The sequence below is a fragment of the Pinus tabuliformis genome, chromosome 7 (assembly GCF_031772625.1).
Source record: "Pinus tabuliformis cultivar Carrire ecotype Pingquan chromosome 7, CPIR1, whole genome shotgun sequence".
Taxonomy (NCBI): Eukaryota; Viridiplantae; Streptophyta; class Pinopsida; order Pinales; family Pinaceae; genus Pinus; species Pinus tabuliformis.
Window position 1 is genome coordinate 1648621824 of NC_142293.1, and position 7028 is coordinate 1648628851.

Sequence of the window (7028 nt, forward strand, 5' to 3'; positions counted from 1 at the left end):
AGAGTTCCAAAAATTGTGATCTTTGATGTCGATGGCCTTGAAAGCATGTAAACCAATTTGTTTGTGTTTCCCTTCTTATACTTTATCACTAAATGAAGTTGCTATAGAAACGTCATTCACTTATAATGCCTGGTTTGTTGTAGCATACTCTGGGTCTACAGGTACTATAGTGGTTGGTGCTTTGTGTGGATTACTATCGGGCCTTTCCCATTATAAAGTGCTTTTAATTATTCACATCTTGCACTAGGGCATAGAGCTCATTATGATAGATAGCACAGTTGAGAATTGCCCCATGAAATACTTCAGAATGGTAGCATACATGTCTTACTCCCTGCATCAAGGCCACTCCCATAACATATTATTATCTTCATTTCGAAGGGCTATTGCAAGTTTGGTAATGATAGAACTAATGCTTGATTGATCTTCTTCTTTAACTCCTAATAGGCCCTATGTCAACCCCTTCCCCATTAGAAACTCTTACCTCTCATTGTTATGGCATGGAGTGGTGATGCGACTATTGAAAATGAGGCTATAAATTTTCTCATTCATTGTACTACACCAATGAAACTCTTGACCTCATAAACATTAGTAGGAATTTCCCACTTCATGATGGCCTTCATCTCGTTGGTATCTATCTTTAGCTCTCCTCTACCTATCACATACCACAGACATACCAAATATTGTTGTGCAAACTCACACTTCTTGAGATTTTCCAATAGTTGGTGCTTATTTAATGTCTCTAGCACTTGCATCAAATGTGAAATTTGCTCTTCTCAGGTAGCACAGTGTACTAATATATCATCAAAATAGATAATAACAAATGAATCTATAAAGGGTCACAATATATCATTCATTAACATTGTAAGCTAGTGCATTGCATATGCCAAACAACATGACTAACCACTCATATAAACCTTTCCTAGTTTTGAAGATGGTATTTTAGGTGTATTTTTCTCTTACTCAAACCTGATGATATCCAAATCTTAAGTCTAGATTGGTGAAGTATTTGGCTTATTGCAACTGATCCACTAGATGATTATTCATGGGGAAAGGGCACCTATTCTTGAGCGTAATTTTGTTTAATTCTCTATAATCAATACACATTTTCAAATTCTCATCCTTTTTTGGCACAATGATGATGGGTTCCCCACATGGTGAGGTACTTGATCGAATGACACCATGTTCTAGTAGTTGTTGCAGCTGCTTCTTCACCTCAATTGCTTCTATTACATACTGCCTATACAACCTAATGTTTGCCACTGATGATTCTGGGAATAGTTGGATCTCTTTCTCCACTTCCCTCTTGAACAATATCCCTTTAGGCTCCTAGAACACATCCCTTGTATGCCTATAGAAAATTTTCTAGTTTTTATGTTTATTCCTTAATACACTCCTCCAAGGATGACTTTGCTCTCACTAACTCTTCTATAGATTGTTTTTTTTTCTTAAAATCAGGAAAACATGCTTCTTACTAGAACTAATTAATTTCTTAGCTTGGTGGGCACTTACCAACACAATTTTGGACTTGCACTTACTAAAGTATTGCAATAGTCTTTGATTGGACAAGATAAAATATAACACACCTAGACATACTGTAACACCCCACCCCACATTTACTAAGATTTACAAGCTCTCCAAGGTAAACATGAGCTGAGAGCTACAAAGAAAGGACCCAACATCCAAGTTCTAGTTATGGAAGTGGGGTCTAAAAAATAGAAACATACTCCAACCTCCTAGGAGCACCACATCACCCAGATACCAGACAACATTTGTTGATGACCTTGCTTTGGGTTGGAATTAACTTTTTTCCTATCCCTACACCCCATTCGCACGCATGCCAAGTAGTGCATGTGGTCAGAAATCTCCAGCCGCATGCATAGGCCTTCCTCCGTGCAGTTGCATCCAAAATCTCTTAGTTCAGAGGGTGCATCTAGCAACCTAATATTAGACTTTCAGGGCTAGCTATAGGCCATCTACCCAGAATAACCCAAAACTTTCCAGAATTCAATCTAAGATGATAATAAGTCAACATCTTCTTAACTTCATCAGAGAACCATCAAGAAGGCTCAATGCCCTCTCATACTAGCTGCAATAACACTTGTTAGCCCATGCATCCATATACCTTTCAATAACTTACCAAGCCGTAAGAAAAATCCATAACATGAGCACATTATACAACAATAATGTATCATGCCTATAACCAACATTTAACCAGAATAAATCCATGACCAACTAATCATAAAATCAACACAATAACCCATACATTTTCTCATTGATTTCAATAAGAAATAACACATAATAACAGATGCATAAATCCAACCAAGTTAGAGACTTCTACGTACCACCTAACCATAGTTTAGGTTGAACCAAATCTCTCTTTCATCCAATCACCCCCGTGCCATATTCCAAGCATGAATGTATGATCATATGGGTTAAACCAAAATAGAACCAACCATGGATTCTAGAGGCCAAACCACCTCAACCATAGTGATTTCATCTAAATCGGTCCAGAAATCACTAACACCAAACAAGCTTGGATGCCTCCGACTTTATTCACCATACCTAGAGGAATTTTCTTCTTTTACCCATCCGCCAAGAGTTCCAGGAGAAATCCCAACTCCACCCTCGACCCTTGGGAATTTTCCTAAGACCACCTCACCGGGATCCAAAGTCTACCAACCATCTAAAGCTTAATCACAACAAGGAACCCACTACACCATGGTTATCCAAGAAATGACAAGGCAAAGATGAAACCACTATCAATTCAGGGAAATCCCATGCCAATGACAACAAGGAACCCACTACACCATGGTTATCTAGGAAATGACAAGGCAAAAATGAAACCACTATCAATTCAGTAAAATCCCATGCCAATGACAACAAAACAACCAAATAACCAATTGCACGTTCCATGCATTCAAATCTCAAAAATGAAATCACACATGCAACCTATTACTTACAATGTTTTCTTATTGTAGATTCTTTTCCAACCCTCTCTTTTGTTTTCCACGAATTCCTTTGCTTGCTTTCTTCTATCCAAGTGCTTTCTTTCTCCAAATCCAAGTCAGAATACCTCAATCTCCAAGTGAATTCTAGAATGCTCCAAGAGTGCTCTGAGTGTGCAAGAGTGTATGAGTGACTAAGAGTAGCAAGAGTGACTAAGAGAGGCATAAAATGTTCTCTCTCTCCTTTTTTTTTTTCCTTGAATTTCCTTCATTTTCCCTTTCATGCATATTTGTGTCTCTTCATCTCCCTTTTCTCCTATTCTCCTTTATTTCTCATATTAAATTTTCATTTATTGTCTTTTTCATTTGCCAATGTCATTGCCAATTTCCATTGAAATAATAAACCACAAGTGATGTCCACTATAATGTTTTCCCCTCCATTTAGCTTGGAATATGTGTCCTATGACCTTGGTTTAATTTGTTTACTTAGAAAATCAACCTGGGGTTGTTACAAACCCACCAGGGGAATATCGTCCTCGATGTTCTATGACACTTATGGCCAACAAAACGGACTGCTCATTGGAGCTTTATAAACACAATTCGCTGTTGTATTTATAATGATAATTGTTAAATAAATGACAAACATACCACTTATTGGAGATTTATAACACAACTTGATGTGGTATTTACAATGACAACACACACACACACACAAAAAAAAAAAAAAAAAAAACCATTTGCTTCAACCAACAAATAAAGAAGGATATAATGCTCACATCTGATCAGCCATCTCCCATGTAGCTTCATTGGACCCAAAGTGCCTCCACTTTACCTAAACTTACTCTATTTATTGGTTCCAAGGCATGAGCTTTTTTTGCTGCAATATGCATTGGGGCTCTGGCTGGAACTCTGCCTTTGGTTCCACCTATTGTAACATCCCTAGTAAAAAGTCCATGTAATAAAAATTAAAAACAATAACCACAGTCGATGTGACACTTATTTCAAGCTGAATGTTGGGCAAGACATCCTAGGGAGTGTTCATTTAGTTGTTTATGGCTAAGGAAATGGACAAAGGCAATGGCTAAGGCTTTGGAAAAACAAAAAAGCATTTTTAGCACAATTATTTATGAAAATAATGGAAATTAGGAGAAAAAGGAGGTGAAAGGTCACATGTTGCATGAGAGGAGGAAAATGAAGAAAAAAAATGGAAAATGAAGAAAATAGAGGCCTCATTCATAAAAAGGCTTCTGATGATCAGTTGGTAACCTTTAGTCAGCTGAGTTTTGGAGCTCTCTCATTATTCTCTCTCTCTCTCTCACTCTTGGACACTTAGAGTTTCTTGGAGCACTTTGGAATTGGAGCAAGAAAGGCAAAGAAGGAAAGAGAAAGCAAAGATCAAGCAGGGAAAGACAGGATCAAGTAGATACAACAAACTTAATTGCAAGTATCAAATTGTATGTGTATTTTCCTTGCTAGATTTGGCATGCATGGGATTGCATGTGTTTATTTTCTACCATGGCATGGGCTTTTCCAGGTGTGATAGTATTTTCAGCCTAGCCTTTCCATTTCCTGATAGCTTTGATCAGATGGGTTCTCTCATTCGGTTTATGTGGGATGGTCGGATTAGATTCAAATCTGAGTGGGTGGATCTCCAAATTAACAAACACATGGTCTGAGTGGTCCTTGAACCAGACTGAGGATCACGAAGCCACTAGCCTAGTAATCCCTGAACCATACTGTGGGTTGCGGTAAAGTTAGATTGTGTGTCTCGGTGGGCCTAGGAATCCTTGCCTGTAAATGGTGGGATATACAGTAAAGCCAAGTGGTGGATTTTCTCTCCATTGGGCGTAATGATCTCGAGATGGGATGCATTGTAAATCCTGGAGAGTATGTCTCAACGTAGGGCCTAGTGTTCCCTGGAATGGACTATGGATGCACGATAAAGCCTAGGAGACTATGAGGCACTCAAATTCCTCACGGTGTAGGCAGAGAACTCCGGTGTCATCCATGTTGATTGGTGTTTTTGGTTTGTTCTGAGTTGCACATTCATAATTGGAATATGGCACGAGGGTGATTGGCTGAAGAGAGACTTGGCTCAGCCAATCTATGGTCGGGTGGAACGTGGTAGTCCCATCTCCGATTGGTTCATTTCATTCATTAATGAAAAATTAATTCCCTTGATTTTCATGTGTAAATGTATTGATGTATATGTGGGTTTTGATGGCTGATATGTTTATGGTATTTTTGTTCCTATTATGTTGGTAATATGTATATTTTATGACAATAACTATGTATGATTCTCAACATGTTTTTACTTGTATATGAATGGATAATGTTTCTATGACCTAATAGATGATAATGCAGCAAATGACATGAGGGAACGATGGTTCATAGTGATTCTCAGATAAGTATGAAATCCCTACACTTAATTTTGTTGTTTACACCTGTAGGTTACATGTTGATGATATGTTTGACAAAATGTCTGTCATGGTTAGTAGGGGTCTAGTTATGGTCTTGTTCAACTTATTGCTTTTGCATCGTTGTTTCCCTGTATTTTACTAATTTCAAGCTATCACTCCACTTTAGGCAGTGGCTTGGGCTCTGGGCTTGAAAAAGTGGCTTAAATCTTGGGGTCGCTGGCACAAAATTGACAGTTTTGGTCTCTAGTCACTGGAAGGCAAGCATGTGAGAGTGACTTTAGGTTGTTGGTCGCTCCCTTGCCCATAGCATGAGAGAGACTATGGCCTAAGAGATCCAGAACATGAATGGGACCTAGGAACAGGCTATCTGAGTGGCTGACATGTCTCATGTGGATTTTGAAGCTGATATTGGATGATTGTGTGTGATTTTTTTGTCGATTCCACTTCCTTAAAGTCAGGGAAAATTTTAGGGATGGAAGTTTATCTTAAAGTTTAGAAACTTTAGCGAATCTTACTAGTCCTTAATATGTAAATTGTAGAAAATTTGTTGATAATTTTCTAAAAATATTTATATTTCTAATAATTTTATATTAGTCGATATAATATTTTGGCAATTTTTAAGGTAAAATAATGGTGTAATATAAAATTTCGGCGAATAATTTTAGGAAAACTGGAAATTGACGAATATTTTTTTTGGAAAAAAATCGAAAATTAGCCCACCTGCGAATATCAGCCCCTAAAATTTTCCCTACTTAAGGTCACATAGGAGGTTGAATCCAATCATGGTAGTCTCTCGTCTCATGTTTACCCCGTTTGGCTAGTTACTTGGGTGGATGTGGGAGGAGGTTGTTGCATAGTGGTATCAGAGTGAGTTGCGCTCTCTTTGGGTCATATTTGATACCACAGAGTGGTATCAGAGCATGGTTCAACTCTCGGATTGGATGGGCGGTGTGTGTTGGTCATGCATGCATATCAGTTGCATGTGTGTCTCTTACATTTGCATTTCATGTGCTCGTTGCATTTGCTTGATGATTGATTATGGTTGTAGTATGGTTATTATGGAGAATTTGATATTAATTTTGTGGAATGCATCTGTCATGAGTATGTGACTGGTTTTATATGGTTATGTCCCTTACATGTTGATTTTATGTCTCCTACTTACATTCTTGTGTGTTAGGTTACATTCTTGAATATTTTGATTACATGTATCACTCTTGTAGGTTGATTACAATAATTTATCGCTTATGCTCGATTACATGTGTTTATGCGTATGTGTAGTTGATTATGCATTGCTTATGGATGTTGATGGTTGCATGTGGAAATGCATACAATGGAGTAATGGTTGTTTTCATGCATGAGGTCATGGTTTGTGAAGTTGATATGCTCATGCATTGATGATTGGACTCTAGCTAGAAAGATGTGTATATGGTTTTGTACTCATGTGTTATATGTCTATATGCAGTTGCTATGCATGTATGGTCTTGGTTATAGTTATGCATGAATAGTAGGTCAAACATTCCTTGTGAAGTCATCGTATGCAATTTAGGTCATCAAAGTACTATTGGTTGTTATGATGCTAATGTGTTGGCTGAGATAGAACAGGAGATGCAAATAATTAAAGTGAAGTTGCAACATTGGACCTCAAGGCAAGAGCAAATCGTCA